The sequence below is a fragment of the Anopheles coustani genome, chromosome 2 (genome assembly GCF_943734705.1).
Source record: "Anopheles coustani chromosome 2, idAnoCousDA_361_x.2, whole genome shotgun sequence".
Classification (NCBI taxonomy): Eukaryota; Metazoa; Arthropoda; class Insecta; order Diptera; family Culicidae; genus Anopheles; species Anopheles coustani.
Genome location: NC_071289.1, coordinates 49635792 through 49659083, shown reverse-complemented (window position 1 = coordinate 49659083; position 23292 = coordinate 49635792). Strand labels below are relative to the sequence as shown.

The window sequence follows — 23292 nt, the reverse complement described above, 5'->3', positions numbered from 1 at the left end:
TATTTTTTTTTTTTTTGTACAATTATACATAAGGTTTGTTATATAAATAGCTATTTACTATTTACGTGTTCCCGGTTCCTATAAATTCACGTACTTGTTTTTCCCACATTTTTCGACCTGCCATTATTTCACGGTTGTCTTGGAGTGGTACTGGGCCATTAAGATCCACTTGGTACCAAAACCAAATTTCCCAGAGTTTCGCCCCATCGAAAAAATCTGGGAAATCACAAAACTTCATCTTAGACGAAGTGGTGGAATAGTTCGAGATGTTCTTGGCAAGGAGAAGTGAAGGGACGTTGCGAAAACGGTGTCCCTTTCCACGAAACAAGTATGATAACTTTTAAATAATCCACTGCACTGTAACTAAAGTTTTTTGGTTTCCAGCCGATTTGATTATGATGATGACCGGTCAACTTCTGGATGTTGACTGGCTTACTGAATATCGTGTTCGGTCTGGTCAGTTTATTTATACCTCTTTTTGTGACCTACTTATTACATTTTGTATAAACTGTTGTTAGTTTTGGTCAAGCTATGGTGCTATGGTTATTTGTTGTAACTGGATGGACGTATGTTTGTTTTACATGTTGCGTAACCCTTGATCTGCGATACTATGTTTTAATTTGAACTTAGTTATCTTGATATTTGATTCATTGTAGTATTTTGGCCTTCTTCTGATTCTGCGACGCGTGTTCTGATCTTATGCTGATCGTGTAAACAATTGAAGATTGGTTAGATCATCTTACAGCACGCTACGCTTATCAACAATGTTGATTCGTGCTCTCGCTGTTTCCGGCTATTTGTCTCATGCGTACAATGTTGTATCGTATTGGATTGTGCGTGAATTCATCCTATATAATAATTTTCCTTCCGAGGGTCGACCATGGCCCAATAAACACGCGCGCGAAAAGTAACCCTTATTCGATCGATGTCTGATTCGATGTCGCTACTAATTCAAAATCAGAAAACTGGGCCTGCTAAACAAAACCGACCGTTCTGTGCGCAATTGTTGGAATTTTGAGTTGTTAGTGGGTGTAAGAGTGAGCGAAAGAGATAGGGAAAGGTAGAACGAGAAAGCGAGAGAAAAAGAGAGAGACAAAAATGGAAAGTATGACAAGGTGAGGCATAGGGATAGGGATAGATATAGCCAGAGAGCGAAAGAGAGAGAGAGATGAATGAAAAGGGAGAGCGATTATGAGAGAGAGAGGCAGTGTGAATGCGATGGGAGATAGGAAATGGGAGATGGGAGATGGGAGATGGGTGATTTGTGGCAGAAGGTTTGTGGTTTGTGATGGGAGGTGGGAGGTATGTTAGTGGGAGGTGAAAGGTGAGATTTGGGAGGTGGGTGGTGGGAGGTTTGAGGGTGGCGGTGGTAGGTGGGTGGTGGGAGGTGGGAGGTGGTAGATGTTAGATGTGAAATGGGAAATGTGAGATGGAGAGGGAGAGAGAGAGAGAGAAAGAGAGAGAGAGAGAGAGAGAGAGAGAGAGAGAGAGAGAGAGAGAGAGAGAGAGAGAGAGAGAGAGAGAGAGAGAGAAGAGAGAGAGAGAGAGAGAGAGAGAGAGAGAGGGGGGGGGGAGAGGGAGAGAGAGACGGAGAGATAGAGAGAGAGAGAAAGAGAGAGAGAGAGAGAGAGAGAGAGAGAAAGACAGACAGAGGGAAAGACAGAAAGAGAGAAAAGAGATAGAGAGAGAAATCCAACGGCATTGCCCGGCAAGCAAAGAGAGTGTACTTTCGTAGGCAAGGAGTACGTTGCGGTAGGCTGAAACGTGGGGAAGCGCGGTGAGGTGAGCAAAAGTTTGCCTACACGAGAGAGAATCGAAAGATGAGTTGAATTGTGCAGGAGAAATACAAATGAACAGCGTACTTTTGGCCGATCGGCGCGAGTAAAAAACTGCCAAAGCAGGCTTTGCCGCGCAGTCTAATTTTCTAACTTGTCCAGTCTGTGAACTTACAGTTCGGTCGCGCGTTTTAAACAGTAAAAATTGTGATTTTGTGTTGGTGTTTTCAGAAAAACGGACATATGGCCATCTCCAAGTTGGCTTACGAAGGCCCAGGACGTTGGATTGAAGAACCGTCCGGTAGTAAATCCTCGCGAAAGTGGTAGAAGAAAAAATAGAAGTGTTGGTGTCTTACCCCAGAGTGCTAGCAACAACACGGTTATATTTGTCTTTCCCAATATGTTTTTCCTATCCGATGTAATAAACGGATAAGAATTCAAAGCAAAACGTATCCTTTTGTTTTTTTTTCGTCTACTGGTGTACCCAAAACAACGAAAGAAACCAGCGCGTAAAGCGCGAACCGGTAGAAAGAGCGTAAGCAAGCGAGAGAGTATTTCCAGAGAGCACGCTGTAAAAGCTCACTCTAGCCCGAAAAAGTAGTACTTTCGTAAGTTAGAACTTTCTCTCTCGTTTTTTTGCAAGCCGGGTGGACGGTATGTCCGAGTTCACTTCGCGATTATGTGAGAGGAAGTGAGAACAATCACGCTCGCACACAGGATTAGCTTATAACGCAGCCAATCGATTCGTACTCGAATCTCAATGCATGTGTTTGCGGATCTACGAATACAAGAAAACAAAAGAAGAATGCGAGAAGTGGGGACTGCTATCCACGGCAGAATATACGGACGACCGATCCGAGAGTACTGTTGTTCGGACAGGTAGCTTTACCTTCCGCGAAACGAACAAGGCAAGAGATGGGGTCGTTCCTTCCGCGAAACACAGGAAGTGCGGGATTGAAAGCGGCAGAGTGTGCCGAACGTCGAGTCGTTACTGCGCCTTTCGCGAATCGTCACACACATGGAAGGAATTCTCCATTACAAACGAAAGAAAGGAGAAACTGATACGTGGGGAATAGTGAACCCCAGAATTTGCAGCGAATGCGGCACGGATGGCATGGAGAGAGAAGGATGTGCACCGACATTATTCGTTTTTCTATAAGGTCAGGTAACGAGTAATCAATGCAGTGCTCTCGCTTTCTCTGAATTGTTTTAATCCTGTCTGAAGGGATTCTTACTATTGGCGGAAACAATACGCAATTCTTATCGCAATTCGCATCTACGGATTATCATGCGTAGTAGGAGTGTTATGCTTAGTTTACACGAGGCACAAAATTCTGAGCATACAGGCGCAAATGTCAGTTTTTCTGTCACTTTTTTTCGCTTCGTTTAGACGTTGCTATCCGTGAGCCGATCCAAATGAAAGCGCGTTCAGTGTTGATTTAATTGTTTAACTATAAAAAAAATCACAGAGATAGTGTGTACACTGAAATCTTATCAACAACCAGTGTACATCATCACAAACAACTATTTTCCATCCAACGGCACTCTATACCGGGTGTGCCAATTTTTGCAAATCTATTTTTCACTCGCCGACCGAAAAACAGATTTTCGCTTACTTTAACAGTTGACTGCCCATCTGACAGTATTTTACCGTTAACTCACAGCATTTTGCCGTTTGCAAAGGTTGTTTTGCGCTTCGTGTAGACCAAGCATTATGCTTAGTTTACATGAGACGCAAAAAAAAATTAATTTTTGCAAATCTTTTTTTTCACACTCTGGCCGAAAAATAAATGCAGATTTTGACCGTTCACTGACTCATTGACAACACTTTACCGTTTGCAAAGGTTGCTTTGTGGTTCATGTAAGCTAAGCATAAAAAGTGGCGCAACCACAAGACATGCACTGCCAAGACATGCACTGTGTGGCACAGAAACTGGTACAATATGCTGTAACTTGGAACAAGTATCTGTCTTTGAAAAACCTCCTACAAACCGAGCTGTTTGATAGACGCGTTTGGTTTTTGGTAACATTTTGCGATATTACAGTGCTTTTACATTTATGTCGATGGGGGCTTCAGTTAAAGGGATAACTGCCAAGATCAGGCGCTGGTCGAACAGGGAGAGGGTTAGATTATTTCGTTATGTTTGATCCCGTTATTCGTATTTGTATTTGAACCCGCTTACTGTTCGGCAATTGTCAACATAATATACTTTCTGCAGAAAGACCTAGAAACTGTAACGGGGGTGGCATGGAACCTTCCTGGCATGGGCGGTAGGTGAGCAAGGGACTGTTGCCGGGCCAGGTACCTGGCCTAAAAAATCTAGTCAATCCATAATTCGGTTTAGTTACTGCAACATATTATTGTGAACGTGTTGTGACACGTTTTGTTCTGAAATCTCTAGTTTGTTGCTTCCCTGACATTGTTGTGTTTCTTAGAATCGATTCATTCTTTCTTTGTTGCTTGAGTTCGATTAGCAGATTACAACATTCTGCTACACAAGCGCTAATTTAGGAACCAAAACACAAAATTCGTGAATTTATAAGAACAGTGAACACTAGAATATTAAAAACCAATTTTTTTAACAATCTTTATGCATAATTGTATAAAAGAAAGATACTTGTCATTTTTTTTAATGGGTTCCCGGCCTATTCAATTTGCTCAATTACCTTGGTTTTCCAGTTTTTTGTGCGGATTCATTTTTGGTCATTCAATTTCCATTATACGGCAAGTTATAAAGGGTGTCCCAGAAAGTATAAGCACGATTTCAAAATTAGGTAAAAAATAAAACCTGTTCCAGAAACTGAATTTTTGTTTCATAAATTGTGTTTGGGTTCTGTTCTGAACTATTTGCGAACAACAAAAATTTTAAAAATTTAATCGTATGCTTATGACCGCACTTTTGATCTGTCGCCTCCGATATGGCTCAGCACAGACTTGTCATGAACGGTTTTCGACACTTTTGAACGGTTTTACAGTTTTCTTGAAAATTGTCGATGTTTTTCGAAGCTTTAAAATGTTTTCTCAAGTGTGCCTTCGTTAGCGCTCAAAATATCTCAATTGGTCTGGTCTTGGTCGACTCTTCGTCGAACTGATGCATGAGGGATGACCACACAGCAGCTTGTCGTACAGTTTCCGGGCCCGATGTTTAATGCATGCAGCCTAATTTGTAGTCCGTTTCGATTTCTTTTGGATTTTGTACGATTTTAAATTCAATCTAGCCTTGTCTCATTGGACGTTACTTTTTAACGTACCCATTTTTTGAGCCACATCGCGAATGGAACTTTCCTATTTTTGCTTGATTGCTTTTGCTCTTTCCCGGTTCAACTGTTGGTCGATAGAACCAGGTTTTTGACCACTTTTAAGCGTATCCTCGAAGCTGGACTCCTCCCGAAACTTTTGGATGGCGGTTCGTACGGCTCCGATACTCACACCTACCGATTTCGCCAATTTCCTTAGCGAAATGTAAGGAGTCGAACACCATTTGTGCAGAACGCTTTTGCGCTTTTTGACGGAAATGCCTCGCATTTTAACAGAAACGGTTGAAAAAATTGTTTCGATGCACTATCTAGTAGGTTTGAATGTAAACAATCAAACACCCGAAGAATCAACTGTTTGGCGTCATCCGTTTTCCAGAAACGTAATTTAGAAATCCTGCTTATACTTTCTGGGACACCCTTTAGTACGATAGGATACAGCAGACCTTTATTAATCTTGATTAATATAGCATCTCGCTGTCAGAAGGATCCGTCAGTGGTTAGACGGAAACGATCGCCCTTCTTGTTCGAGCTGTGGAAGAATAAAGACGTGCACCGACAGACGAGACGTAACTGGCGCAGTCGGCAATCCCCAACGCACTATGGGGAAAAGGCGGACATTAGGCGACGGAGAGTATGATAAATACAGTTACATTTCCTTGCAGTAGACAAGTTAACTAAGACCAATCCAAATTATTAGCCTTTTAGCACTAGTAGATTTCGAGAAATAATCTGTCAAAGTCAAAAAAGTGATAAAAAATGGTCCACGCTAGAGATCTTTTATTGCTCGCTTGATGGCAATCGTTTTACAAGTATTTAAACTATGACCATGATGTTTTATACATCGTTGGAAAAGTAATATGTTAAGCTTTCATAAAAAAATAAAAAATTTCATAAAATATTTAATATGCACATTTACCATGTCTTACTCACTTTTGCTAAGTAAAACTGTGTGGCATTATGGAAAAAATACGCTTTTTCAACTTGCACTTGCTAGTTCTGTTCTTAATGTCGATAAAGATGTGATAGAAAGGTTTAGGAATATATTGATAACCATAAGCAGCCAGAAAGTTATAAATACTGACAAATCTGACTCGTATTGCAAAGATACTTTTCGTAAATTTTTGTCACTATATAGTTGGTTTAAAATACCGGCACACGCCCGGGATATTATATTGCAGACCCTTATTCCACTTGGGTGTTTAGGAGAAGAAGCGGAGCATTAGAAGCGCGTCATAAATGTTTCTGGTCAGATAGGGCAGCACATGCAAGAAAATCGTCTAGGGAGAATAATTTAGAAGATACCTTTATGCGGGCTATACACAGTAGTGATCCAATTCTAAGTTCGATTTCTTTAGGCTATAGACAACATAATACGAAAAAGCTTTGCTTTCCAGCCATCGTCACAGACTTTTTTTACCATAGTGGACAAAGAAAATGAAGATTGTTAATTGACCATGTAATAAATCACGTAGATCATATTAAAATAAGCTTAAATGACCAAGGAAATTGAATTGAATTAATAAATGTGATTTTTATGTTTTGTAATACACATTTGTAATTTGTTTTTATAAAGAGTTTTGAAAATTGCAGGTGATTATACATTTAAAAAATCACAGATTTCTTTGTTTCAAAACTATGTGTACTGTAAAAGCTTTTAGAATGGTTACAATGATGGCTTTGAGTAAGACACGTGCCTACAATAACAAAACACCGCGAAATGTCCACCGATTCTCGTTAAATCTAGTAATGTCCGCTTGTTCCATACAAGTTCCCCATAGTGCAACGTGGACCATCGATAACCTTTGTAAGCAGCACAATAGGTTCTGCTGGCATCAATTCTTTTCATTGGACCCAACGCTGGAGGAATAGTTCGAGCATCCGAAGTAATTCGTCACTGGAGGAACACCACGTGATTTGCGTTGCTCGACAACAAAAGGACCTTAATCGTAAGTGAAAACTATAGTGCACGTGAAATGGAGGCGAGAATAGAAGCGCTGCAAGCACAAGTGAATCAACTGAATAGTGTGCTTTCGCAGTTAAACACGACAGAAAATGTAAGTGCGGCAGTGAAAGTAACGCAGTTACCGGACACTTTAAAGTATCTACCCGAGTTCAATGGGGACAATAGTACTAAGTTTATAAAATGTGGCTAGGGCATATTCGAAACCGAATTGTAGGGACCGCAAACAAAGCACTGCTTAGGAAGAATTGTCCACTCATTTGGACTCAAATGAGTTTCGATACGGAGAGATTTATCTCAAATTTTAGTAAGCGTGATCATGCTTAAGCAAATTATTTTGTCATTAAAAAAATATACAGAAACGTGCGAAGAAGTGTTGCATGAGCTTGTCAAGAACATATACAGTGAAGAGATAAATTCAGGGCACGACGACGCAATTTTACGTGTGATGGAGGTTTTTGTAAAAACTGCGTTCATAGACGGTCTAAGCTATGACCTACCTAGATTGGTTCGAGCGAGAAAACCAGAGTCTCTAAAAGATGCCTTTCAGGCAGCACATGGGGTTCGATGGTAAACTATCGAACACGTTAGACAAAAGAATTCAGTAATGGATAAAAACTCTACACGCTCAAGGCCGTACGATAATCGAAATACACCTGAAAAAATGGAAGTAGACGAATCAGTGAAACAAGGTGCATCTGGAAAAAAATCTTATTACAATGCAAATAATTACACGGTACAAAGAGACGGAAGTGAATAACACAACGCAAGCCTTAGATAACCAAATTGATGATCTAAATTTTCATATGGCTCGCTTAGGAAACCACAAAACGTGAATGACTTCATTCCATACGTCCCCTTGTTTACAGACACTGGAAAAGAGCTAAAATTTATTATTTCTAATTCTCGTATATAATTATGAGTCGAAGGCGAAGAATTAAGTTTTTAAAAAACAATATTCTTTATTGCTAATAAGGTATGTCCTCTTCCAAGAGTTCTAATCTAAAACTGATTAATCCTAACATTGGGTAAATAAATAAGTTAATCATTATGGGAGCACAATACAATTGAGTGACTTACTAGAAGTAGTGATAAGTGTACAAAAGTACGAAACTGTTAATAATCGAGCGCATGCACCAAATTCCAGCTGCTTGCCCGAAATTGCGCAACAGGTTGTGTCAATGTATTCAGCCCGTTAAACGGCCTGTAACGCAAATTTTAGTAAGTACATCATCATGGGAGCACAATACAATTGAGTGACTTACTAGAAGTAGTGATAAGTGTATAAAAGTACGAAAGGGTCGATAATCGAGCGTATGCACCAAATTCCAGTTGCTTGCCCGAAACTGCGTTACAGGTTGTGTAAATGTATACAGCCATATGACTTGCCTGTTACGCAACTTTTATTAAGTAAACCATCATGGGAGCACAATACAATTGAGTGACTTACTAAGAGTAATGATAAGTGTACAAAAGGACGAAACTGTTGATAATCGAGCGTTTGCACCAAGTTCCAGCTGCTTGCCCGAAATTGCGTTACAGTTTGGTTAAATGTATTCAGGCATTAAACCCGCCTGTAACGCAAATTTTAGTAAGTACATCATCATGGGAGCACAATACAATTGAGTGACTTACTAGAAGTAGTGATAAGTGTACAAAAGTACGAAACTGTTGATAATCGAGCGCATGCACCAAATTCAAGCTGCTTGCCCGAAACTGCGTTACAGGTTGTGTAAATGTATACAGCCAGTTAAACGGACTGTTACGCAACTTTTAGTAAGTACATCATCATGAGAGCACAATACAATTGAGTGACTTACTAGAAGTAGTGATTAGTGTACAAAAGTAAGAAAGTGTTAATAATCGAGCGTTTGCACCAAGTTCCAGCTGCTTGCCCGAAATTGCGTTACAGGTTGGTTAAATGTATTTAGCCAGTTAAACGGCCTGTAACGCAAATTTTAGTAAGTACATCATCATGGGAGCACAATATAATTTAGTAAACTACTAGAAGTAGTGATAAGTGTATAAAAGTACGAAAGGGTCGATAATCGAGCGTTTGCACCAAGTTCCAGCTGCTTGCCCGAAATTGCGCAACAGGTTGTGTCAATGTATGCAGCCAGTAGAACGGCCTGTTACGCAACTTTTAGTAAGTACATCATCATGAGAGCACAATATAATTGAGTGAATTACTAGAAGTAGTGATAAGTGTATAAAAGTACGAAAGTGTTGATAATCGAGCGTATGCACCAAATTATAGCTGCTTGCCCGAAATTGCGTTACAGTTTGGTTAAATGTATTCAGCCATATGACTTGGCTGTAGCGCAACTTTTAGTAAGTAAACCATCATGGGAGCACAATACAACTGAGTGACTTACTAGAAGTAGTGATAAGTGTACAAAAGTACAAAAGAGTTGATAATCGAGCGCATGCACCCAATTCCAGTTGCTTGCCCGAAATTGCGTTACAGGTTGGTTAAATGCATTCAGCCAGTTAAACGGCCTGTAACGCAAATTTTAGTAAGTACATCATCATGGGAGCACAATATAATTGAGTGAATTACTAGAAGCAGTGATAAGTGTACAAAAGTAAGAAAGTGTTGATAATCGAGCGTTTGCATCAAGTTCCAGTTGCTTGTCCGAAATTGCGCAACAGGTTGGTTAAATGTATTCAGCCATATGACTTGGCTGTAGCGCAACTTTTAGTAAGTAAACCATCATGGGAGCACAATACAATTGAGTGGCTTACTAGAAGTAGTGATAAGTGTACAAAAGCAAGAAAATGTTGATAATCGAGCGCATGCACCAAATTCAAGCTGCTTGCCCGAAATTGCGTTTCAGGTTGATTAAATGTATTTAGCCATTTTAATGGCCTGTAACGCAAATTTTAGTAAGTATATCATCATGGGAGCACAATACAATTGAGTGACTTACTAGAAGTAGTGATAAGTGTGCAAAAGTACGAAAGTGTTGATAATCGAGTGCATGCACCAAATTCCAGCAGCTTACCCGAAATTGCGTTACGAAGTGACTGATTAATCCTACTAACAATTAATTGTGTAATCAGCAGTTCGCGCACACTCACAGCTAGGGACAGTTAGGCAAAGCCGATTCAGCGTCTGGTGCAGCCCGTGGGAACCGGTGGTGCGCGTCTCGGTGGTCATGCTGAGTCGGCGTCTTCTGCTTGCTCGTGGGAACTGGTGTAGCGCGTGGTGCTTGCACGTGGCATTTGGCGGTGTCGTATGGCATGTGCCCCACGTAACTCCTCCGGGGGGTGAAAAAGCATGCCTTAATGCGCCTATGGTTGGCAACGCATTCGAAATGCCTCGAACTGATTAGAATTACCGGTAGTGTCGTTCCTCCTAGTATGCGCAGATTCCAATGGATTTCTTCTTCTGGTGTAGGCTGCAAATAGGTTGTTGTTCCAGTTATCGGTACCCAATACGGTTCTACGACGTTGCGTATGGTTTCTGCCGAAAAAGATTGGTTATTGAACGTTATGGTGCATCTTCTGAATCGTATGAGAAAATTCCCGTTGATCGTTCGATTATCTAGACCACAGCGAAAATTCAACGAGCCAGATTCCGCGTTGTTTATCAGGATTGTTCCGTCTTGTACTAGTGCTGCTCTTGTGGCGATATCTTTTCTTGTTTTGCATTGACTTTTCTCTTGTCCATTACAAGATTAGCAATACATTCGTCTGTTAATCTTTTGCTGTCGGCTGGCTTTTGCACGTATTTGTTGGGTTCAGAAGTAATATACAGATTTCCTCTTCCGTGCATTACCATCCAAGTTTTCTATTACTGAATCGTAATTGATTATTTTCGTCTACCGCAACAATCCTGGGTTAGTTTTAGTGCTTCGTCGGGAATAGTAATGTTTATTCCTTGTTCTGTGAGAAGTATTCTGATGGTGTTAACTTCATGTGTGGATAACAGTTTGCTGTTTACCATTGACGCTTTGGTCCATATTAGTGTTTCCTGAATTTCTTCCAAGATGCGATTTATAACGTCTATGGTTATGCTCATAGTGATTGCTTCTAGTTCGTCAATTATGAGTTTGTTGTTCATTTCACCGATTTTCTGTACAGCATTGGAAAGAACACGTATCCGTTTATCCAATTCGAGGTTTACTAATGCTTGTTAGATGTTACCATCTATCAACTTGTTCATTGTTGTGTTGATGATGCTATGATCTTCTGCGTCGGGGCTACCACCAATCCATTTCTAGGCCGGTCCTATGAAATCGATGCTTCTAGCTTTTCTGTTTCCAGTAGGTTTGATTTTAATCAAGTTAGAATACAAATTTCTAGCCTTTATCCTAATGACTTATTTCAAAGGATCCCTAATTCTCTCATATGATAAGCCATTCTGGATTCTGCATGATCCCATCTTATTATTATTGGTTGATCGCCTAGGTTTATAATTTCAACGATGGATGATTTCATGATCGGTAGAAGGCAAAGGAAAATTTCCACGAGTCGGAAGATCTGAAAAGATTAAATCTACGAGTTTCTTTTCCTTCTTTTTGATTGTTTTTAAGTTTTTTCATGTTTCTTCTATTTTTGAATGTAAGATTTTTAACATGTTAACTGGTTTTTCTCTCGGTTTTTTCGAATATTGGGACTTTTCAACTGTGTTTGTCTAGCATTTTGTTTTTACTTTTGCAAAAAATTCTTCTGTATTTGGACTATATACGTTTCTACGGTTGAAAATAACTTGGTTTGGTGTGGACTCAGTTGAAGAATGTACTGAATTGTTATAAAGTGAGACTGACATCAACATTTTTCCTGAGGTATTTATATCACGAAATGGATCTTTGTTTGTATTCAAAATTTCAATTATGGTTGAATGTGTTTTCTCAACCTGACCATTACTTTCAGAGAAAGAGACGTATAGTAGCCCTGGAACACAGCGCTTCGGGGCTGCCGCTGCATATTAACCGCATACTCGTGTGCATAAACGGAGATTATGCAGCAAACCACGAAGTTGCCGCTCGGCCCCCAGGCTGTTTGCTCGCGCGATACGAGCACGAGAGCATCGTACAATGGAGTTTCGAGAGCGGTTCCTGATCTAGAGCGGGTGTTTTGCTGCTCTCGAGAGCGTTTGGTACTACGAGCATAAAAAAAGCTGTGTGTGTATTTACCAACTCTTCACACACTCGCTTTATGTCTGTTCTGTCTTTTTGGGCCACTGTCTCTACTCGACCCAAATATTCTCTACTCACTCACACGCTACCCACCTGTTGCGAAAACAACGGTCCGATAGGGCCAGTTCAAATTGAACCGGTTGGAGCCGCCAACAGATGGCAGTAGTCGTGGTGAAGGGCCGCGTCCGCTAGCTGGTCCAAATCCGTAGGGTCTATTATCCGGAAGAAAGAGACGACCAGCTGACGGACGCGGCTGATAAAAATGATAAAAAGGGCTCCAGCCGGGACAATGGCGATCTTTTCGGTTCAGTAAAGAAAAGTAAAAGCACGTGTAAATTTTTTAACATTCATTGTCGCTTAAAGTAAAAAATAAAAAGGACGAGTGTTTAAAAAACGCGTGGGAGAAGACATAAATAGAACGAAAGAAAGAATTGGATCGAAAACCTGTTGCAGGACGCAACATTTTAAAAAATTTACACTTGAAAAGACATTATTTCGTTCGACAACGCTGGACGCGTGGATGCTGCTGGACGTGGCATCTGGTGGAACGAAAAAGAAAAGAAAAATAGTAAAGCATCGTTCAGTGCTGTGTGTGTGGTGGCTGTAGGACACAGCCAAAGTTGAGTGTGCAAAGTTCAACTACAAGTGCAGGACTCGCAACATTCAGCGGCACACGCAGGAACATTTTACGGTGCAAGCGGCTGTTGGACACAGCGATACAAAAGATAAAAGTTCATCTGCAAGTGCTGGACGCGGAACGCAGTGAACAAAAGATCAGTGGTTGACTTTTCACGAAAGACAACACGATGAGTGACGAAGTGTGCCTTGTGTGCGGGCAGGCGACGAGTACGGTAGATAGCGTGGAGTGCGACGGTTGCAGCGCATGGTGCCACCTCAAGTGCGTGAAGGAGGACGACACCGTGTACAGTCGACATTGGCTGTGTCCCCGTTGCGACCCCGGAACACAGAAGCCAGGAGAGCACCCCCCCGTTTCGATCTCTTCACCCACGAACGTGCCACCTGGAGCAGGAGTGTGCTCGCCGGCATCGGTGCACTACGCTCAACCGATCGTTCTTGATTCTTGCAACGAGTCGGTTGTGCCCCAAGGATCGCAAGCGGCACCCCTTCCAGCCGCTCACCCCCTACCCGGAACGAAGGAGAGCGATACTGATCTCACGCTAGGAGAGATTAGCCGATGCGTTAGGCGCATGACGGAGGAACGGGAGAGGGAGGACAAGCGGATGGAGAAGCTGATGGACCAAATGATCCAATCGGTTGTGCGCTGTTTGGACGATCGAAACGTTAGGAAAGCACCAGGATCGAAGCAAGGGCTTCCGAGTTCGACGGCTTTCGGTGCTTTCGACGAAACTGAACAAGGCGATTATGGACCATACAACGAACTTAGTCGGAGCCAAGTGTCAGCGCGGCAGGCTGTAAGCGGTAAGCTACCCACTTTCAGTGGCAAACCCGAAGAATGGCCGATGTTTGAAGCCAGCTACGAGGAGACTACGAGGCTGTGTGGCTACTCCGACGGGGAAAACGTGATCCGGCTTCAGCAGGCGTTGCGCGGCAAAGCACTAAAGGCGGTGCAGTGCAGATTGAGGCACGCAGGGAACCTCAAGGGCGTGATGGACACCCTGAAGAAAATGTTTGGACGTCCGGAGATCATTGTGAACACCCTCATCGAGCAGATTCGATGCCAGCCACCTCCCAAGCCGGATCGACTAGACACGCTGATCGATTTTGCACTGTCAGTGGAAGAGGTGTGTGCAACAGTCAAAGCGAGCGGTGTGGGGGACAAGTTTGACGGCCCCCTTCTGCAAGAGCTCGTCGGTCGGCTCCCAGCTCATGTCAAGTTGTTGTGGGGCATGCACTGCCTCACAGCTCCAGCACCTGCAGTTACTCTGGTGAACTTCGGCAAATGGATGGAAAGAACGAGGGAAGCAATTCTTCTCGTGCACTCTTCTTCATCGAGCGGGGAGGACCACAGAAAACAGCAACGGGGCATGGTTAATGTGCACACATCATCACAGCGGCAGAACCAATCAACGGAGAAAGGGTGCGCGTGCGACGGTGACTGCAGGCAACTCACGGACTGTGAGGGCTATTGGAAACTGAGCGTAGCGGACCGATGGAAATTCGTGAAGGTCCGCACCCTTTGCAGATCCTGCATACGGCGTCACGAGGGTACATGTCGGATAACGCGGCCATGCTCCAAGGAAGGCTGTACTGCGAAACACCACCCATCGCTTCACAACGCAGCACAATCGGGTACCGAGGCAGAGGGTAAGAACATGGTCAATTTGTCTCACTCTTCTGCTCATCAGGACGACGTGTTGCTGAGATACCTCCCGATCACCCTTTATGCGGACGGAAACGAGGTACACACGATGGCGCTCTTGGACGAAGGATCATCCCTCACACTGATGGAGCATGGTTTATTGGAAGAGCTAGGCCTACAAGGAACCCGGCGCCCCCTTTGCCTCAGCTGGACTGGAGGCCAGAATCGGGAAGAACCAGACTCAGTGGAAGTGGCGGTGCGTGTTTCAGGAACCCACAAGCAGGCCAAAGTTCATGAGATGTCTGCGGTGCGTACTGTACAGGATCTGGCGCTTCCAACACAAAGTATCGACGTAGCTAGGCTAGCCGAGCGGTACCCGCATTTACAATCGTACCCACTCTCGTCGTTTGCGTCGGCAGCCCCACGAGTGATCATTGGAATGGATAACTACCACTTAACACGTCCGTTAAAAACCGTGGAAAGATCGTTCGATGAACCCATTGCAACCAAAACGCGCCTGGGCTGGGTAGTCTCCGGTCGATGTGGTGAGACAGCAATGGGTAACCCGGACGCGACTTTATCCTCGCATCGCGTAAAAGTTTGTCGCTGCCAGGACCAGGAAGCAAGGATGGATGCAGCTCTACGCGAAACCTTTGCACTGGAGGAGGCTCGCAACCAAAAGGGAGAGGTGCTATCTAAGGACAACGAGCGAGCCTTAAAACTAATGCAAGAAGGCAGCGTACTCGTGGATGGTAGGTTTACTACGGGTCTGCTGTGGCGATACGACGACGTTACGTTGCCAAACAACCGGTTCATGGCCTTAAAACGGTTAGATTGTCTCGAACGACGTATGAAACGAGACGATCAACTCAGAAACATCATGAATGGGAAAATACAGGAGTATTTGGATAAAGGGTATGTGCGCCTACTAACTAGTGAAGAAAAACTAACTCACTTTCCTCGAACATGGTACCTTCCAATATTTCCCGTGACGAGTGCAAGTAAGCCCAATAAGGTGCGAATCGTGTGGGACGCGGCAGCACCCGTAAGAGGTATCTCTTTGAATTCTACGCTGTTGACAGGACCTGATCTACTCGTGTCCCTTTCCAGCGTTTTGCGCAGATTCCGAGAATACAAGGTGGCGATAGCGGCCGATATAAGCGAGATGTACCACCAAGTTCGGGTAAACGAAGAAGATCAACAAAGTCAACGATTCTTGTGGCGCTGGAAGGAAGACCAGAACGAGCCAGATGAATATGTGATGCTCCGCATGACCTTTGGAGCTACTTGTTCTCCTAGCTGCGCCCAGTACTTAAAAAATCTGAATGCCGATCGGTTTGTCAATCAATTGCCGGAAGCGGCGAGATGCATTAAAGAAGACCACTACGTGGATGATATGTTGACCAGCGTGGAAGAGGTAGCCGTAGCGATCAAACTGGCGCAGGAAGTTGCTTACATCCACTCTCAAGGAGGGTTTCCACTGCACCATTGGATGTCGAACTCCATCGAAGTACTACGAACCGTAGACGGAAGCATCTTACACCACAAGGATTTGAATTTGGACCCAACCTCCATGACCGCCAAGGTACTAGGAATGTGGTGGGATTCACAAAGTGATAGCTTCCGCTTCAAAATCCCAGCTGTGCAAGAAGCAATCCTCAAAGGCGAAATCGCTCCCACCAAACGGCAAGTATTGAGCGTACTGATGTCCATCTTCGATCCACTGGGACTGGTTGCTGCATTTCTCTTCTACTTAAAAGTAGTCTTACAAGACATATGGCGAGAGAAGGTGAAGTGGGACGCAAGGATTCCGGAGCACCTCGAAAAGAAGTGGAAGAAGTGGATCGAGTTATTACCACAACTGGAAACCATTTCCATTCCACGCTGTTATCGGAAACTGACAACCTTGGACCATAACGACATTCAATTGCATATCTTTGTAGACGCCGGAAATGACGGATTGACGGCCGTAGCCTACTATCGGTTTGAACAAAATGATGTCATCGAGGTGGCGCTAATCGGAGGCAAGACTCGGGTAGCTCCTTTACGTTATGCCACAATTCCAAGACTGGAACTACAAGCGGCAGTAGTGGGTACACGCTTAGCCAATACGATCACGGACGCACATCGAGTGGAGCCGCACAAGCGCTTCATTTGGACAGACTCAAAGGATGTCATCTGCTGGCTCCGCTCTGACCATCGCCGGTATAGTACCTTTGTTGCCACCCGAGTGAGCGAGATCTTAGAGAAAACTGATGAAGACGAGTGGCGATGGATTCCCACCAAATCGAATGTAGCGGACGAGGGTACTAAGTGGACGAAACTTGAACGACATCTAACATCAAGTCGATGGTTCACAGGACCTGAATTTCTAATGACACCCCAAGAACAATGGAGTCAAGTGTTCCTGCCGAAGGTCGAAACAGGCGAGGAACTAGTGAAGGCCTCAAATTCCCACCATGCCGTGCCCTCACTAGTGGACTTCGAGCGTTTTTCCCGATGGTCCCGCTTGCTCAGATCAGTTGGTTACGTATGGCGTTTCATAAACAACGCACGGTACCCCACCAAGCGGCAATCCGGGGCACTAGGGTCGTCGGAGATCAACAGCGCAGAAAACACCATACTCAAACAAGCGCAGAAGGAAGCATATCCCCAGGAGTATAAACAGCTCCAACACCTTAGTGAAAAAGGGCAAACGAATGCGAACTTGCCGCGAAATAGCTCACTCAGAAAACGCAGTCCATATATGGACACAGAAGGAATCTTACGCGTGAAAGGGCGGATTGATGCATGTCGATACGTGGGAGACAGTTCGAAAAGGCCCATCATCCTTCCAAAAGAGGGACGACTTACTGAATTGGTTGTGGATCACTTCCACCGACAATATCGCCATACGAATCATAGAACAGTGATGAACGAAGTCCGGCAGCGATTCGACATACCAGCATTAAGATCGGTCTGTCACAAGGTACGCAATAATTGTATGCTTTGTGCCATCCGAGACGCTAGACCATGTGAACCGATGATGGGAGACCTTCCAGAGGCGCGTCTTTCCCCGTTCTGCAGGCCCTTCACGTACACGGGCATTGATTACTTCGGGCCGTTTCTAGTGACAAATGGACGAAAGGCGGAAAAACGATGGGGTGTATTGTTTACCTGCTTGACAATACGAGCAATTCACATCGAAGTAGCCTCATCAATGTCAACCAACGCCTGCATCTTAGCCATTCGTAATTTTATCTCACAACGTGGAACACCAAACGAGATCTGGTCCGATAGGGGTACAAACTTTGTTGGTGCAGATAGAGAACTACGTGAAGCCTTAGAAAAGGTAAACCGAGACGAGATGGTTGAGGCCATGAACATACCGAATACTCGCTGGATTTTTAACCCTCCGTCTGCACCTCATTTTGGCGGAGCGTGGGAAAGGCTTGTGCGGTCAGTAAAGCAAAGTCTCTATGGTGTACCAATTTCCAGAAACCCAACGGACCCAGTTTTCTACAATTGGTTGAAGGAAGTGGAACTTATAGTTAATTCACGTCCGCTGACGGAGGTCCCAGTCGACCGGGAAGAAGAGGCCCCGCTAACACCAAACCATCTCCTGTTAGGCTCTTCAGCTGGCGCAAAGCCGCTTACAACGCACGACGACTCCGGTGAAAGCCTTCGAGGTTCTTGGAAAACATCACAGTTATTTGCTGATGAATTTTGGAAGAGATGGGTGAAGACATATCTTCCCACCTTGACAAAACGTACTAAATGGTTCGAACCGGAACCTCCCGTCTCCTTGGACGACGTTGTACTAATTGTTGACGACAACCTTCCACGTGGTTGCTGGCCGCGAGGACGAGTAATTCGGGCAGACCCAAACAGTGACGGACAAGTGCGGCGCATACATGTGCGGCTGCCCAACGGGAAAACCTTAACTAGACCGGCGGTGAAGGTAGTCAGGTTGCCCATCGGACCAACAAAGAGTGCTTGACGTAGCCAAGCACTGGGGGGACTGTTGCGAAAACAACGGTCCGATAGGGCCAGTTCAAATTGAACCGGTTGGAGCCGCCAACAGATGGCAGTAGTCGTGGTGAAGGGCCGCGTCCGCTAGCTGGTCCAAATCCGTAGGGTCTATTATCCGGAAGAAAGAGACGACCAGCTGACGGACGCGGCTGATAAAAATGATAAAAAGGGCTCCAGCCGGGACAATGGCGATCTTTTCGGTTCAGTAAAGAAAAGTAAAAGCACGTGTAAATTTTTTAACATTCATTGTCGCTTAAAGTAAAAAATAAAAAGGACGAGTGTTTAAAAAACGCGTGGGAGAAGACATAAATAGAACGAAAGAAAGAATTGGATCGAAAACCTGTTGCAGGACGCAACACCACCTGTTCGCTGACTTGATGTAGGTGCGTCTCCCGTCGGTGGTACACACGAGTACGCACTCGAGCGTAGGAACGCTTGCCCTTGCGATAGTGGGGCGCGGGAAGGTGGGGTGGTGTTGACCATTTATGTTTTTCTGCGTAATTTTTGAATGCATGTGATATACTGCTGGTGGTGTGGCCTGCAATGAGGTAGGTTATGGATTTCATATGAATTTTGTTACTAACATGTTTTCCGTTTCGTACGTTTTTCGCGTGCGCGTGGTGTCGCCAGTTTGGTATTGAACACACCAGTGCTAACATATCCAAGTCGCTGTAGTTATCGTTGAGACCACGGTTCGTGTCACGTATACCGGGCTTAAAATCTGGTTTTGATTTACGCACCATCAAACCAATGGATCAATCAAACCAGTTACCACCCCCACTAATTCCGTTAGTGGTTTCTAACAGTATTACCGCACCGCCACCGCGATCATCACATCGCATTTCCGTGATTCCCGCTACGCCGTTGCAGCACACCGCACCACCGCCTTTAATTTTTTTTAACCCGTCCACGCCGACATCGCCACTGCGATCATCTCGTTGCATTTCCGTGACCCCCGCTACGCCGTTGCAGCCAACGCCGGCTCCGCAAGGAAGTAACAGCTTAGCGAGGCTCGAAGCTGTTACGGATCCTTTCAGTTTTGGCCCCCCTCCTGAAAGACACCTCTCCAAATCCTCTATCCCAATCTCCTCTACTCCTTCTCACACCGCTCCTAGTCCTCATCCTGCTTTTAGTCCTCCCCTCCGTCCATGTTGCAGCCACACTGAACTACGAGAAGAGGTCCGCGTCCTTCGCAAGGCCGTGACCCATCTCCAGGTGGCTTTGGAGCAGTCTGTGGAGTTGCTGACAGTCCATCGCTCCGCCACAAGACCCTCAAATTTTTCGACGCTGGAGACGCAGGAGCAGCTAGAAGAATTTGAGGAACGCCTTGCCAAGGACGCTTCATATGCTACGGAAATGATAGCGCACCTGAAGCAGGGAGTCTTACATCTAGATGCGAAAACTCGTATTGCTAGAACCATAGACTCCCTGTTCAGTCGCATCCTTTTCGCAGCATGCAGCTGGACAGGAGTTGGGCATCCTATTCCCAAAATACCTTTTTGTACATTCAAAAACATTTTTCTGCTGATTTCACGGGTAGCAGGAAACGTAAATCCTGCATCCAGCGACTTTGTGGAAAAGGTGTTGCGGAGCCGGCTTGTACAAGCTCCAAAGCGTGTAAACCGCATAACCGCGTCCAGGACGGTTAGCATATTGCAATTTGAAGCGGCGGTAGCAAAGGTAAAATAAAAATAAAAACAGCCGGTTTGGAGTGTCTAGTACAGTACATTGCAACACTTCAAATGAACCTTATTTTTTTTCAGGTGGGATTCAGGCGGTTCACACACACACACTCAAAAACGGCCCTTTTCAGGGCCACTGAATAGTAATAAAAAGAATGGTTTTGTTTACATTCATTTAGATGTTTATATGATTGATTTATCTTTATTTTTATAAATCTCAGTTTCAAAGTCCCGTGATGAGATGAGGCAATAAACCCTACATTTTTACAGTGCACGTGAAGCATGCTTTTTACAATCTGACTCTATGTGGAAACGGGACTCGAACACGGGTTTACCAAGAGCGAAGCCGTATGGCAAACGTAGATTTTGAAGAAAAATTTTATTTCGAACTATAAAAGATTTTCCCATTCGGGATTCGAACACCAAACCTCTGATACAAGGCTCGAGCACCACTACCAGTATACCAGTTGTACAAGTGGATAGCATAGGGAAAATACAGGTATATATGGCTATGTGAATAAATTGAACCACCAAGCTGTTAATTTAATAATGGTTATGATAATTTGAAATCTATGTAACAAAATATGATCAGATTTGAAAAAGTAATTTAAATATCTAAAAAAAATCATGAAAAAAAATTTTTACAACCGTCAACAAAAAAGTTTTTCCTAGCCTAGATTCGAACTCCGTGATATCACAGCTACTTATATGTCTGTAGGCAATCTGAATGTAGCATAGAAAATGAACCAAGAATAAAAACTTTAGTCACATTTTTCCTCCCCGAGCTTCGCCGGGGCTTCGAGCTAGTAAATCATAAAAAAAACTTTTCTTCTTCTTGGCGTAACGACCTCTTGGTCATGCTTTCCTTGGACTTGTTTCCCTGTTATACGTGGGTAGTCAGTCCTCTCGTACAGGGGAGGATCCGGTCTCGGTTGGGATTCGAACCCACGCAGTCGAGGTGGTGAGCCCCGGCGCTCATGGGCCGATTTTCTAACCGGCGCTACCACTCGGCTGTCGCGGACTCCCTCATTTAAAAAAAATCATTTATTCACAACTATTATACAAACTCAGTTTAGCAGTTTACAATTCAGATGGCACTAAGGTATGAATCAATGGAGTGAACAGCGTAAATCCGGATCGTTTGTATGAATCAAGTGCCACTAATTTACACTTTGTCGTACCTGTGTTGAATTCAGAATCTTCAGCGGCAAGACTGGACATTCTTCCCAGGTAAACATTAAGGAAGGTTGAGTTACAAGGAAAGGAGAAGTAAACATCCGCATCTATTACTTCTTTTCCTGTAATTTTTATAGCTCCACCAGCTCTCCTTGCACTGCTATAGCGCACAACTCGAAGATCTTTGGTCAAAAACCATCAGTTGATACTGTTATCCCAAAGCTCAAAGTCGTTCATTCGCAATCCAACTCTATCGCGCCGTGGAATGAGAAACGGTCCAGTTCTACGCAGCTGATGATGTGGTATACGAATTTGATCGCACTCCGACTGACGGTTCGATATTTGTTCCAAGCATTTCCATGTCGCAAACGTCGTTTCAACGGCTGTGTTGCATTCTCAAACGGATAAGTGGAAATTTTATCCAGAGGCCCGAATCTGTTTACATCCTCAAAAATATGCAGTAGATTGTGGACGTTGCTGGAAATGAAACCCCTGCCAAATTTTTCACCACATTGCCGAACGAAACATTGTAGCATATCATCCTTTTTGGCCAATGTTGTCTGTACGCCACAGTTAATAAAATGGTGATGGCGCACGAATACAACATAAAGTGTTTGTAATCTTCTTCCTCTAGGATGTCTTCCAGAACGACCGGCCCCACGTAGTGCAGAAAACTCCGAAACTCCGTTGCCTTCCAATTGTTGATGTCTTTCAACGACCGCATCTTACGATTGATTTCCAACGGCAATGTGATCTCCAACAGCCTAGTTGAAATTGTTTTGCTGATCTCCGAGGGCCAGCTGGGGAATCCCCATTTTCCAACCAAGCGTCCTTTCAGTAATCGTCTAGTGACTCCGTGATCGATAAGATGCAGTCGGTCAGCTACGACCATATCTTTGATAATATCGAACCGATTCAAATCCAGGAGCGGGGATCGTAGAGACGTCTTCTGATGCTCGGGATAGCCATGTTCGGCGAAAACCTCATGAGTCCTAGCAGACGCTTGCTCCACCGGATAAGCAGTGGTACCGGACGTATGGCTGTGCTACGCAAACACATTTCTGGCATCCATGCAGCGAGTTGTGAACATATAAACATTTTAGCGCTGTCCTGGCTTCGGTGTCTGCCACGATGAGGTGGATTACTACTCGAACAATGTGGCCGTTAAAATTTATTCCTTCGTTGATAACCACATTTGCCTCTTCGACGAAAGGACGTAGGACCTCTTCTACACTTTGTGGTTTTTTATATCCATGGAACACAGAAACGTACATCGGTTTGATATGAGGCATTCCATGTACGCTAACCATCAAAGGCCAAAGTACAGCAGTACTGCTTGCGCTGATCGAAATGCCGTCGTATCCAAAATTTAGTTTCAACTCCGACACTGATGTCATGTCCTCGTCTTTGAAGTAGGTCACCAAACATTTCCGAAGTCCGTTGTACCACAATTTGCCACCTGATACCTCGCTGATTCCTGTAGGTTTTTTGCAGGGTTCTTGGATCCATTGGCAACACAAACTCAGTCACTTTTTTTCTCATGATAGCGAGGAACATCCGTAATGTATCCTGATCGACATCGTTCAGCACAGACCACGTGCGAAAGCACTCCTCTGCTTCCATCGTGTCGAACATCGCGAACTCATCGTAGGGCTCATATCTAGGCTCGTCGTCGCACTCGTAGGGAGAAACATGCACCACTTCTTCATCACTATCACAAGGAACGAAAGAGGTTCCCTCTTGCGCAAGTTCACTTTCTATCTGCCTTACACATTTTGCATTGGTCTGCAAAAAACCTTTCGTTTGAGGTGTCTGTCGTAAAAATCGGTCAACAGAATCAAAAGTTATTGGCACATTGGCTGTTTTCGGCCATTTTCCCATACAAAATCATTTCGCAAAAACTAAGTAGCCTGGAAAATCTAACTATCGTTAAAGTTGTGTGTCTTGAGCAGAGCTTTCATTTGAGGGGCCAAACGTGAAAATCGAAGCAAAGAATCAAAAGTTA

General features: G+C 44.1%; 1 pseudogene; it reads right to left on the bottom strand.

The window, feature by feature from the left end:
• Positions 1–17508: 17508 nt before the first annotated feature.
• Positions 17509–19373, bottom strand: LOC131264542 (uncharacterized; annotated as a pseudogene).
• Between the last annotated feature and the right edge of the window lie 3919 nt (positions 19374–23292).